The sequence below is a fragment of the Cnephaeus nilssonii genome (assembly GCF_951640355.1).
Source record: "Cnephaeus nilssonii genome assembly, chromosome: 9".
Classification (NCBI taxonomy): domain Eukaryota; kingdom Metazoa; phylum Chordata; class Mammalia; order Chiroptera; family Vespertilionidae; genus Cnephaeus; species Cnephaeus nilssonii.
The window spans coordinates 55,382,496-55,397,301 of NC_137080.1; positions in this window are offsets into that span (position 1 = coordinate 55,382,496).

The window sequence follows — 14,806 nt, forward strand, 5'->3', positions numbered from 1 at the left end:
CATATTCACAGAGTTGTGCAACCATCGTTCCTGTGTAATTTTAGAAAATTTTCATCACTCCAAAAAGAAACTTTGTACCTGTTCGCAGTTAGCATACCCTCATTCACATCTCCAGTGCCAGGCAACTACTAATTATCTTTGTGTCTCTGTGGACTTGCCATTCTGGACACATCATACTGTCTGGCTGAAATGAGCAGAATCTGAAAGTAGCTAAAGAAGGTGTGAGAGGAAAAGATTTTGTTTTCATCTGCTATCTTTTATTTCTTTTCTTTTAAAAAATATTTTTATTGATTTCAGAGAGGAAGGGAGAGGGAGAGAAAGATAGAAACATCAATGATGAGAGAGAATCATTGATCGGCTGTCTCCTGCACACCCCATACTGGGGATGGAGCTTGCAACCCAGGCATGTGCCCTTGACTGGAATTGAACCTAGGACCCTTCAGTCTGCAGGCTGATGCTCTATCCACTGAGCAAACCAGCTAAGGCTGTCTGGCTTCTTTCACATAATACAATGTTTCTAAGGTTCATCACTGTTGTAGTATGCGTCAGTACTTTCTTATGGCTAAATAAGATTCCACTGTATGGATACACTACACCCATAAATCAATTGAATGACATTTGGTTTGTTTCCACATCTTGGCTATTTAGGATAGTGCTGCTATGAACATTTAAGTACAAGTTTTTATGTGGGCATCTGTATTTTCTCTTGGGTGTATATCTAGGAGTGGAACTGTTAACCCAGGCATGTGCCTTTGACTGGAATTGAACCTGGGACCCTTTGGTCCACAGGCGACACTCTTATTCACTGAGCCAAACCAGCGAGGGCAACATTGTTTAACTTTATAAAAACTGCAAATCTTCTTTCCAAAGATGCCACTTCATTTTACAGTTCACCAGCAATATACACTGAGTGGCCAGATTATTATGATCTCTGAACGCATAATAATCTGGCCACTCATTGTGTATCCTATCTAATAAAAGAGTAATATGCAAATTGACCATACCTCCGCTGCACCCACAAGCCATGCCCATGAGCCAATCAGGAGCAAGTATGCAAATTAACCCAACTAAGATGGCTGTGGCCACGGAGAGAGCAGGAGGCTTGGGTTTCCCCGGCAATGGAAGAAGCCAAGCTTCCTGCACACCCTGGCCAGCCCAGGCCTCCGCTGAAGGCTACAAAGTTTCAATTATAGAAGATAAATAAATCCCAACAAAAATGGATGCAGCCACGGAGCAAGCAGGAGGCTTGGGTTTACCCAGTGATGGAGGAAGCCAAGTTCCTGGCCTTCCCTGGCCTCCACTGAAGGCTACAAAGTTTCAATTATAGAAGATAAATAAATCCCAGATACCAGGGCCTCTGCTTGGGTCACCAGGGCACGTGGCCAGCTTGAAAACCACCACAGGCCCCTCGCCTAGGCCACCCCACGCACCAAGGGAACCCCCACCCTGATCTGGGACACCCTTCAGGGCAAATCAGCCAGCCCCCACCCATGCACCAGGCCTCTATCCTATCGAATAAAAGAGTAATATGCAAATTGACCATCACTCCAACACACAACATGGCTGCCCCCATGTGGTCAAAGAGGCTGCCCCCATGTGGACACAAGATGGCTGCCACAAGATGGCCAGCAGGGGAAGGCAGTTGGGAAGGATCAGGCCAGCAGGGGAGGGCAGTTGGGGTTGACCAGGCCGGCAGAGGAGGGAAGTTGGGGGTGACCGGGCCTGCAGGAAAGGGCAGTTGGGGGAGACCCAGACCTGCAGGGGAGAGCAGTTGGGGGGGGGGACCAGGCCTGCAGGGGAGGGCAGTTAGGGGCAATCAGGCTGGCAGAGGAGCAGTTAGGCATCAATCAGGCTGTCAGGGGAGTGGTTAGGGGGTTATCAGGCTGGCAGGCAGAAGCGGTTAGGGTCAATCAGGAAGGCAGGCAGGGGAGCAGTTGGGAGCCAGCAGTCCTGTATTGTGAGAGGGATGTCCAACTGCCCGTTTAGGCCCGATCCAGGTAGGGGTCCCAGATTGGAGAGGGTGCAGGCTGGGCTGAGGGACACCCCCATGCATGAATTTTGTGCACCGGGCCTCTAGTATATATATATTAGAGGCCCGGTGCATGAATTCGTGCGTGGGTGGGGTCCAGCCAGCCTGGCCAGGGGGAGGGGACATGGGTGGTTGGCCAGCCTGCCTGCTGGTCGAACTCCTGGTAGAGGGGACAATTTGCATATTAGCCTTTTATTATATAGAATATACACTGAGTGGCCAGATTATTATGCATTTAAAGATCATAATAATCTGGCCACTCAGTGTATATGTGGGTTCCAATTTCCCCATACTTTCTCCAAACTTGTTATTGTCTATTTGACTATAGTCATTCTAATTTGTGTGAAGTGATATCACATTGTGGCTTTAGTGATATCACATTGTGGTATCACATTATGGCTTTAATTTGCATATCTTAATGACTAAAGATGTCAAACATATTTTCAAGTGCTTATTGGCCTTGTGTGTATTTTTTGGGAAAATGTTTATTCAAAGTATTTTCCTAGATTTTAATTGGGTATTTTTTTTATTTTTATTATTGAATCGTAAGTGTTCTTTATGTGTTTTAAAAATATATTCTCTCATTCCTGGATTATCTTTTTACTTCCCAGATCATTAGCAGTATGAAAGTTTTTATTTTTATTTTTATAGACTCTATTTTATCTGTTTTTCTGTTATTGCTTATCCTTTTGATATTTAAAAAAATCATTGACAAATACAATGTCAGAAGTATTTTTACTCCTATGTTTTCTTCTAAGAGATTTATAGATTTGGCTCTTACATATTAGGTCTATTTTTGGTTTACTGGGTCCATTTTAGATTAATTTTTGTGTATGGTATGAGGTCGGAGTCCAACTTCCGTCTTTTGCATGTGGATATCCAGTTGTTTCAGCACTGTTTGTCTAAAAGACTATTGTTTCCTCATTGAATTGTCTTGTTGAAAATCAATTGGCCATAAATGTGTTTGTTTTTAGGCTCTCAATTCTGATCTATATGTCTATCCTTATGTAGACATATCTGGGAGTACCACACTACCTTGACTATCATATATTTTTATCTCTAGCAGTGTCTTTTCTAAATTTGTTCTTCCTTTTGGAGATTGCTATGGCTGTTCTGGGTCCCTTGCATATCTATTTGGAATTTAGAACTCACTTGTTGATTTCTACATAAAATTAGCTAGGATTTTAATAGACATTAAATTGAATCTGTAGATCAGTTTTGTGAATATTTTCATCTTAACAATATTAAGTCTTCTGATCCATGACCATGGAATGCCTTTCCATTTACTTAGATGTTCTTTGATTTATTTAACAATGTTTAATAGTTTTCAGTGTACAAGTCTTGCAATTCTCTTTAAGTTTGTTATTTTATTTTTTGATGCTATCCTCTCTAATAAAATGGTAATATGCAAATTAACCATCACTCCGCTACACAAGCCACGCCCACCAGCCAAGCCACGCCCACCAGCCAATCAGGGCGAGTATGCAAATTAACCCTATCCAAGATGGCTACAGCCACAGAGAGCAAGGTTTCCCATGTAACAGAGCAAGCCAAGCTTTCCATAGCCATTGCAGGCCTAAGCCTCCACTCAAGCTACAAAGTTTCAATTATAGAAGGTAAACAAATTCAAACAAATGGCGGCAGAATGGAGCTTGAGAGAGCAGGCCAGGGTTGCCGCCGGCAACAGGGGAAGCAAAGCTTTCCGCACACCTTGGCCGGGCTCAACTGCTTAAGGCTACAAAGTTTCAATTGTAGAAGGTGAATTAACTGCCACAGAGATGGGTGCCGTCCCGGAGGGAGCAGCAGGCTTGGCTCCGCTCCAGGCTACAAAGTTTCAATTGTAGAAGGAAAATAAATTCCAGATACCAGGGCCTCCACTTAGGTTGCCAGGGGGCGTGGCCGGCCTGCAAACCACCACAGGCCCCTCGCTCAGGACGCCCCACGCCCCAAGGGAACCCCACCCTGATCCGGGACACCCTTCAGGGCAAACCAGCTGGCCCCTACCCGTGCACCAGGCCTTTATCCTATCTAATAAAAGAGTAATATGCAGATTGATCATCATTGCAACACACAATATAGCTGCCCCCATGTGGTCAAAGATCCTGCCCCCATGTGGACACAAGATGGCCACCATAAGATGGCCAGCAGGAGAGGGCAGTTGGGAGGCACTCAGCCTGCAAGGGAGGGCAGTTGAGAAGGACCAGGCCTGCAAGGGAGGGCAGTTGGAGGTGATCAACCCTGCAGGAGAGGGCAGTTAGGGGTGACCAAGCTGGCAGAGGAGGGAAGTTGGGGGCAAACAGGCTGGCAAGGGAGTAGTTAAGCATCAACCAGGCTGGCAGCGGAGTGGTTAGGGGGTGATCAGGCTGGCAGGCAGAAGTGGTTAGGGGCAATCAGGAAGGCAGGCAGGCAAGCAGTTGGGAGCCAGCAGTCCTGGATTGTGAGAGGGATGTCCCGCTGCCCGTTTAGGCCCGATCCCACCAGGATCGGGCCTAAACGGGCAGCCGGACATCCCCCCAGGAGTCCCAGATTGGAGAGGGTACAGGCTGGGCTGAGGGACAACCCCCCGCTGTGCACAAATTTCGTGCACCGGGCTTCTAGTTGTAAATAGAATTGCTTTCTTCATTTCATTTTCAGATTGTTCAGATACTGCATCGTAATGCAATAGCTTTTTATATATTGATCTTCTATCTTGCAAACTTATTGATATAATTTAACTCTAATAGTTTGTATATATGTGTGTTTTTAGAAGTTTCTGTATATAAGGTTATTGTCATCTGTGAATAGAAAACAGTATTACTGCTGCATTTTCAATCATGATGCCTTCTCTTTTTCTTGCCTAATTGTCCTGGCACAAACCTCCAGTACAATATTAAGTGGAAGTGGCAAAAGTGAATATCCTAGTCTTGTTCCTAATCTTAAAAGAAAAGTTTTGGTCTTTCACCATTAAGTATAACATTAGTGTAAGTTCCTGATAGAAGCCACTTATCAGAATGAAGAAGTTCTCTTCTATTTTTTTGTTTGTCAGTAGTATTATTTTAAAAGGGTATTGGAATTTGTGATTCTTTCTTTCTGAAACTATTGAGAGGACCATGTAAGTTTTATGTTTTATTTATTAATATGGTATATTACATCAATTGATTTTCAAATGTTAAACAAACCTTATATATGTAGTATGTAGTCCTGACCTGGCTGGGATGGAACCTGCAGCCCAGGTACGTGCCTTGACCAGGAATCAAACCTGTGACCATTTGATGCATGGGCCAATGCTCTAATAACTGAGCCACATTGGCCAGGGCCTTTTACTTTTAACCTATTAGATCTTTGTATCAAAGGCAAATTTATTTTACACAACATATAGTTAGATCAATTTTTTAAATTTAACAATCTGTGCCTTTGACTTGAATGTTAATTTACATTTAATGTAATAAATGATAAGACAGGACTTACATCTGCCATTTGCAATTTGAAAAATTTACGTATTTTTGTTTCTTTATTTAATTACTACTTTCTTTTTTTTCTAGACCTTTTATATTTTAATTACTACTTTCTTTGCCTTAAATATATATTTTCCTAGTTGACCATTTTCATTTCCTTGTCATTATTTTACTATGTTTTTGAGTAATTATTTTAATAGTTACTATAAGTGATTAATATCTTATAGCAAACTAGTTTAGATTAATAAAAAAAATTTCAGTAACATTAAAAAACTTGGCTTCTAAATAGCTTCATTGCCCTTCCCCCATTCTGGTGCTATTATAGTTGTACAAATTACATCTTTAAACATTATATTCCTATCAATACACATTTATAAGTACTGCTTTTTGTAGTTGTCTTTTAAATCATGTAGGAGAAAAATAAGTTACAAATAAAAATACATTTATGTTGTTATTTATATTTGTTTATGTAATTACCTTTAACTAATGTCTTTTATTTTTTTATGGATTCAAGTTCATCTCTATTGTTCTTTCATATCAGCTTTAAGTACTCCATTTAGTATTTCTTGTCAGGCATGTCTGCTAGCAGTGATTTTTTTCTTAGCTTTTGTTTATCTTGCGGTCTTAATTTCTCGTTCATTTTTGAAAATTAGCTTTGCTGTACATAGAGTTCTGGATTTCAGTCTTTTCCTTTAAGCAGTTTAAAAATGTGTTCACAGTGCATTCTGGCTGCCATTGTTTCTGATAAAAAAAAATCACCTGTTAATCTTTTATATATATTATTGTTGTTAGTATTATAGATATCTCCCACCCCCACACCCCATTCTCCCCTCCTCCCTGCCCCTACCCACCCTCACAGGTCTTCACTACCCTATTGCCCATGTCCATGGGCTATGCATATAAGTATATAATTTTTTTGGTTTATCTCTTCTTCTCTTACCCCCCCCCCCCACACACACACACACACAACCCCACATCGAGGTATATCAGTCTGTTCCATGCCTCCAGGCTTCAGGTCTTATTTTGTTGGTCAATTCATTCTGTTCATTAGATTCCACAAATAAGTGAGATCATGTGATAGTCATCTTTCTCAGATTGGCTTTTTTCACTTAGCATAATATTTTCCATCTGTTCATCTTAGTGAGGATTCCATATACTTTTATCTTGCTATTTTCAAGGATCTCTCTGTCTTTGTCTTCTGACAATTAATTATAATGTATCTAGCAATTAATTATGATGTATCTCTTTGAGTTTATCCTACTTGGAGTTTGTAGAGCTTCTTGGATGTATAGATTAATATTTGTCATCAAATTTGGGGTATTTTCAGCCATTATTTCTTCAAATATTCTTTCTACCCATTATCCCTCTTCTTTCTTCCTGGAATTCCTGTTATGTATTTTATATGCTTGCCAGTGTCTCATAGGATGGTATTCTATGACTCACCATAGGCTTTGTTTATTTTTCTTTATTCTTTTTTTGTTCTTCAAATTTGGTTATCTTAATTGGCCTATTTTTAAGTTCACTGATTTTTTCTTCTTCTGCCAGTTCACGTCTGCTTTTAAGCCCTTCTGCTGATTTTTTTTTTAATTTGAGTTATTGTTCTTTTCAATGCAACAATTTCTATTTGATTTGTTTTTGTGTCTTACTGGTTGTTGGTATTCACTATTGGGTGAGACATCATTCTCATACTTTCCTTTTACTCTGTGGACATGATTTCTTTTAGTTATTAAACACTAGAGACACAGTGCACAAAATGCGTGCATGGGGGGGGCCCTCAGCCTGGCCTGCACCCTCTCACAATCTGGGACCCCTCAGGGGATGTCCAGCTGCTGGTTTAGGCCCAATCCAACAGGAATCCCTGCAGGACTGGGCCTAAACCGGCAGTCGGACATCCCTCTCGCAATCTGGGACTGCTGGCTCTTAACTGCTTGCCTGCCTGCCTGCCTCATCGCCCCTAACCACTCGTGTGCCTGCCTCATTGCCCCTAACCACTCTGCCTGCCTGCTTGATCTCCCCTAACTGCTCACCTACCTGCCTGATGCCCCTAACTGCTCACCTGCCTGTCTGATCGCCCCTAACCACAGCTGCCTGCCTGATCACCCCTAATTGCCTCTGCCTCAGCCCCTGCCACAGCGGCTTCGTCTGGAAGGACATCTGGAATGATGTCCGGAAGGTCATTCAGCTGTCTGGTCTAATGAGCATATTATGCTTTTATTATTATAGATACTTAGAATACTTTATTTAAAATATTTATCTCTCAGTCTGGGCTTTCTCAGGGACAGTTTCTAGTTTCTATTAACTGCTTCATTTTCTTTGTAATTCTTGTTTTCTTGCATTCACCTTGTTGTTGTTGAAAACTGTACATTTACAATAATATAATGTAGCAAGTCTGAAAATCAAATCCTCTCTCCCCCAGAATTTATTGTTGCTGCTGTTTGTTGTTGCTGGTGCTGTTTGTTTATTTTATGAAATAATTATTTTTCTAATGTAGCCACAGACATCTCCACTCAGGTAGGTGGTCAGCTAATGATTGAACAGAGATTTCCTTAAATACCTAGAATCAGTAAGTCTTCCAGCCTTTGCTTAGGGCCTCAGTGTGTATGTTTGGGGGCATACATTTAACACTAAGGAAGGCAGTTTGTAATTCTGCCTTGGCCCTCACTTCCCATTTGTGGTACAAGTTGATCAGAAATGAGAACTTAGGACTTTCTCATATCTTTCCTGGGCATGTGCATAGCCCTACATGTGCATATAGCCTTCTAGATTCCCAGGAATAGTCAAGCCTGTTCAAAGCCCCTGATGGACATCTCATTCTCCAACTTTCTTTGTAAGTCTTTTGTTTTGTTTTCTTTGGGGGGGGGGGGTCAGGTTTTTGTTTGTCACAACTGTTATCCCTACCTTAGATAGCTGCAATGTTAAATAATCGGGGTTTTTTGTTTGTTTTTTGACTCAGCCTTTTATAAGTATGACTTTATTTTTTTTAATTTTATTTTATTGTTTAAAGTATTACATACAGTAGTACATATATCTCCTTTATTTTTTCCCATTCCCCTACCCCTGTCGCATGCCCTCATCCCCTCCCCCCAGTGTCTTGTGTCCATTAGTTGTACTTATATGCATGCATACAAGTCCTTCGGTTGATCTCTTTCGCCCCCTCCCCAACACTCCCCAGCCTTCCTGCTGTAATTTGACAGTCTGTTCGATGCTTTACGGCCTCTGTATCTATCTTTTTGTTCATCAGGTTATAATGCTCTTTATTTTCCATAAATGAATGAGATCATGTGGTATTTTTCTTTCATTGCCTGGTTTATTTCACTTAGCATAATGCTCTCCAGTTCCATCCATGCTGTTGTATATGGTAAGAATTCCTTCTTTTTTATAGCAACATAGTATTCCATTGTGTAGATCTGCCTGTGGATTCCTCTAGTATTTTTATGGTTTCCTGTCTTATGTTCAAGTCCTTTATCCATTTTGAGTTTATTTTTGTGTATGGTGTACGTTAGTGGTCGAGTTTCATTTTTTTGCATGTATCTGTCCAATTTTCCCAACACCATTTATTGAAGAGACTGTCTTGACTCCATTGTATGTTCATGCCTCCTTTGTCAAATATTAATTGAGCATAGTGGTTTGGGTCGATACCTGGGTTCTCTATTCTATTCCATTGGTCTATATGTCTGTTCTTGTGCCAGTACCAGGCTGTTTTGAGAACAGTGGCTTTGTAATACAGCTTGAAATCTGGTATTGAGATCTCACCTACTTTGTTCTTCTTTCTCAGGATTGCTGTGGCTATTTGGGGTCTTTTTTTATTCCAGATGTATTTTTGGAGAGTTCTTTCTAGGTCTGTGAAATATGCCGTTGGTATTTTAATGGGGAGTGCATTGAATCTATAGATTTCTTTGGGTAGTATGGACATTTTAATGATGTTGATTCTACCAATCCATGAACATGGTATGTTCTTCCATCTGTTTACGTCTTCCTCTATCTCTTTTTTCAGTGTCCTGTAGTTTTCCGTGTATAGGTCTTTTACCTCCTTAGTTAAGTTTATTCCTAGGTATCTTAATTTTTTTGGTGCGATGGTAAATGGGATTGCTTTTTTAGTCTCTCTTTCTGTAAGTTCACTATTGGTGTATAGAAATGCCATAGATTTCTTGGCATTAATTTTGTGTCCTGCTACATTGCCAAATTCATTTATTAAGTCTAATAGTTTTTTATGGAGTCTTTGGGGTTTTCTATGTATAGTATCATGTCATCTGCAAATAAGGACAATTTTACTTCTTCTTTTCCAATTTGGATGCCTTTTGTTTCTTCTTCTTGTCTAATCGCAATGCCTAATACTTCCAACACTATGTTGAACAGGAGTGGTGAGAGTGGGCTAAATAATGATTTTTTATTATTTCTGATAAATACTTTCAGGGAAAAGGCTGTTCATAGTGATTGAGAGCAAACCCTTTGAGTGGAGGTTTCCAAGGAACTACCAAACAGTTCAAATAGTGACAATCTCTGAGACTGATGCTATGGGAGAGCTTGTAACCTGTTGTGTTCCCTGGTGGCCGCTAGGCTGCTGATTTTCACAGCTACATGTTTGCGAGACTGTTGGTTTTCAAGGCCATCTCAGAGGAAACAGAGCTAGTTCCAACATCACAAATTCTGCTTTTTCTACTCAGATTTAAAGTTCTTAAAATAAACTCCCTTTAGTTTATTTAGTCTTCACCTAATTTTCAAAGTTCTGAAAAGTTGGTTTTGACAATGTTTGTTAGTGTTTTTCTTGATTTTATAAAGGAGCAGCACTTTAGAGGCTCTTACTCCACCATTCCTATTGATGTCACTCTTCTTTGCCTTATAAGAGAATATTCTTGACCTAAAAGTGTTGTTCAGAATAGCCCTGACAATGAAGCTTTCAAATTATTTGCAAACAATTAAATTATTTGCATACTCATTTGATGTAACTATACTATTCTCCTTTTCTGTCAGATTTTTTAAAAATTTTCCTCCTATAGAACATATTTTCTTTTTTTCCTCTCCATCTTTCCATGTGCATCTAAAGATGATAAGAACAATAATAACAACTTATAACATTTGTTTTGTGCCAAGCACTAATACAGTTCATAAATACTAGCTCAATCCTATGATACAGGTATTATTGTTACCTCTATTGCAGACATGAAAACACCCAGGCAGAGGAAGTTAAATAATGCATCCAAGGTCACACAGCTAGTAATAGGCAGAGCTGGGACTTGAACTGAAGCAACCTTAGATCTTAGCTCTTAACCAGGACACTATCCTAAAAACAAATTATCTGGGCTAAAGGTTGACATTTAGATATTTTAAATACAATGCTATTAACTTTTGTTATTTTTAGGGCTACAACAACTTTGGCTGAACAAAAGGAAACATATACTTATTTGCTGTCTTCCACATTACAGACCTATAAAAATGTCCACTGTGGAAACTGTAATGAAGGAGCAACATCAGCCCACTGATGCTATCTAAAATGTGATTGTGTCATATGATATAGTGTAAGCATATGCTATCTATATTTCTTAAAAACAATAAGAAGTCAAAGGTACAGATACAAACTTTGGCATTTGAATTTTGAATCTATTCCAAGTCTTTTCACTTTATAAAGATGTATACTGCCAGACCTATTCTAAAGCTGTGTGTAAAATTCTACATGCTGCAGTGAGATTAATATTTTTTAAAGAGTGATTTTATAGAAAGTTGGCACCAGAAAATAAGGTTCTGTTTCATTATTTTGACATATAAAAGTTTATTGAGGTCACAATGTATTCTCTTTTGGAAAAAAAAATCATTAGCACATGGTGAAATACACAATTTATTGGCAAAGTCACAGTAGCACTTTTTCTGTGTAAATTTCTCATAGCCCATCCAAAATGTATTTGAGAAGACTTCTAAATACAGCTAACTGATGAATAGATTAGCGTGAATAAAGTTCTTCATGCCAGTCTTTAAGTTTCTACTTCTCAAACAACATTGCCAATCATTTAGTCACATAGGGCCTGCTTTATTTTTAAAATTCCTCTATACATGCTTTGCAATCAACACTTCCTTTTCAAAGGCCTTGTTCTACCCTCTGTATTAAAACGCCCTCTATGTGATGGCTGACTGAGGGCTTTTCTACCTCCCGAGCCTTTTCTCTTTAGAAGAGGGTCCACTGTACTTTCCCCCCCTCCCCATCAATACTAACAACATAATGGAGGTGTTGATGTTTCTCAAACATTAAAGTTGAGCAAGTCTTGAAATAACTGACCTACAGTTGATTTTGGTAATAATTTACAGCTTACCTTTCTGGCTTGGTGTTAACTCACTGTAAACCTTAAAGACATTTTGGGTAAAGAGGCAAACCTGGATAAATATTTGCACTTAAGTCAAAGTTTGTACTTCCAGAGTCCCTCCGTTTGAGGAAACCCAGAAATTTTACCAACATAAATTTAATTTATATGTAAAAAAACTATAGTAAATTATACCTAAAAAGGCCTTTATCATCTAGCTCAAGCTCTATTGACAAATTAGGAAACTGAGGCCCAGGTAAGTGATTAACTTGCCACAAGTCTGTGCAATTCAGTCATGCTTGAAATACGGGTGCCCCAGGCTGGCTTCCAAGGACACCTTTAGGAGCCTGGCAGGCTTAATCATCCCAGCGCCAGGCACCAGGCAACTAGAAAGCACCCCTATAGCCCAAAGCCTACCAAAATCACTCCACTAGCCAGTTTCAAACTGTTCACCCTGCCCTGCCTTGCCTTTCCCACGGAAATTCCAATGAAGGTGATGGTCTTCACTCCCCGCTCACTCTTGTTTTCTGCCTCTGGACCACCCTGAGGTTGTTCCATGTGGGCCTCAGTGAGTGCTATGCCTCCTGTCTCTAGAACCCGTGAGCCTTTCCTCTGTCTTCTCTTGTGGCCATATCTGACTGACCATCTCGTAAAAGAATACAAAACACAGCCCCTGTTTCTTAAAGATGGCAGTTGCAGGAATCAGTGGATACATGTCTTCCTTTTTTCTTTTACTTCTCCTTTCCCTAAGGATCAAAAGGATAACAACACACTCATGCTTTCTGGCTCTGGGACCTGGGTCTCAGCTGTCATTGCTAGACTACAAATGAGAATGGAGTTTGTCTATTGGTAAAAGACCAGGCTACTGATGGTCTTATGACACACTGAGAGTGAACAAGTAAAGATGCCCTGGCTATAGTCTGAAATGGTGACATCCATTCAAGTAAGTACAGAGCTATCATCCTCAGGGGTAAATGCCCTCATTCCTCCAAACTCCCTCTCCCACACACACCAGGATTTGTCACTTGATGTCACTTGAAGGGAAAATAGCACGTTACTCTTGCCTGTGCCAACAAGAAGACAGAAGACACTGCCACTGAGACAGAGCTCTCCACCAAGTCCCCCCCCCCCCCCCCCACACACACACACATACTCCCAAGGCTACTGATGTGTTTCCTTTAATAAAAACTAGTTACTCTATGTAGCCCTTAGCAAGTCAGCAAAATTACTCTTCTAGGGGTATATGGATAAATTCTTTTGTGGTCTCTAGTGGGAAAGAGCTTCTTGCCTGCAGCAGTATGTATGTAAGTAAAAGAGTATGGCCTTGCAAACACACAGAGTTGTACACATACAGCTGTGTGACCTTCATCAAATCATTTAGCCTCTCTGATCCTCAATCCCCTCATCTAAAAATCCTACCTAATAATAGACAAATATGCAAATTGACCATACCTCCGACACACCCACAAGCCACGCCCACCATCCAATCAGAGTGAGCCTGCAAATTAACCCAAACCAAGATGGCTACAGCCACAGAGAGCAAGGTTTCCTAGGTAACAGAGGAAGCCAAGCTTTCCGCCTGCCCTTGCCAGGCCTAAGCCTCCACTCAAGCTACAAAGTTTCAATTATAGAAGGTAAACAAATTCAAACAAATGGCGGCAGGATGGAGCTTGAGAGAGCAGGCCAGGGTTGCCGCCGGCAACAGGGGAAGCAAAGCTTTCCGCACACCCTGGCTGGGCCCACCCGCTTAAGGCTACAAAGTTTCAATTATAATCCCAACACAAATGGCTGCGGGCCCTCGGAGGGAGCCCCAGGCTTGGCTCCGCTCCAGGCTACAAAGTTTCAATTGTAGAAGGAAAATAAATTCCAGATACCAGGGCCTGCGCTTGGGTTGCCAGGGGGCGTGGCCGGCCTGCAAACCACCACAGGCCCCTCGCTCAGGCCGCCCCACGCCCCAAGGGAATCCCCACCTGATCCGGGACACCCTTCAGGGCAAACCAGCTGGCCCCCACCCGTGCACCAGGCCTTTATCCTATCTAATAAAAGAGTAATATGCAGATTGACCATCACTCCAACACACAATATAGCTGCCCCCATGTGGTCAAAGATCCTGCCCCCATGTGGACACAAGATGGCCACCACAAGATGGCCAGCAGGGGAGGGCAGTTTGGGAGGCACCCGGCCTGCAAGGGAGGGCAGTTGAGAAGGACCAGGCCTGCAAGGGAGGGCAGTTGAGAGGGACCAGGCCTGCAAGGGAGGGCAGTTGGAGGTGATCAACCCTGCAGGAGAGGGCAGTTAGGGGTGACCTGGCCAGCAGAGGAGGGAAGTTGGGGGCAAACAGGCTGGCAGCAGAGTGGTTAGGGGGTGATCAGGCTGGCAGGCAGAAGCGGTTAGGGGCAATCAGGAAGGCAGGCAGGCAAGCAGTTGGGAGCCAGCAGTCCTGGATTGTGAGAGGGATGTCCGACTGCCTGCTTAGGCCCGATCAATCGGGCCTAAACGGGCAGTCGGACATCCCTTGAGGGGTCCCATATTGGAGAGGGTACAGGCTGGGCTGAGGGACAACCCCCCTCCATGCACGAATTTCGTGCACCGGGCCTCTAGTAATAACATATTGTGAAGAATTACTGTGTGGATTAAATGAAATGTTACATGGTTATATAAAGTGTTATATGGAATGTTAACTATGTTATATGTTATGTGAAATGTTAATATAGCCCAGTATAACAGGACATTAATATATGATTATTCAGTTCCCTTGCCACTAGTCAGATAGACCACAGAGTTCCTTCCCATCATGGGGGATACCGGGAAGAGAGGGGAAAGGAAGAGAATGAGAGCTTCCTCCTTCTAAGGACAACTTGTTCCTATGACTTAAGGACATTGCCATTCTCTTTTGCATCAGCAGCCTGAGTGTAGACTGAAAATACTAAAGCTGTTCTATCACAATATGTGCCAAGAAGATGAACTTTGGGAAATAAAAATTGCTATATATTATCATTATAGGCAACTATAGTAGTAGCAATGGTAGCAGACTTACCACATAAACACAGGGG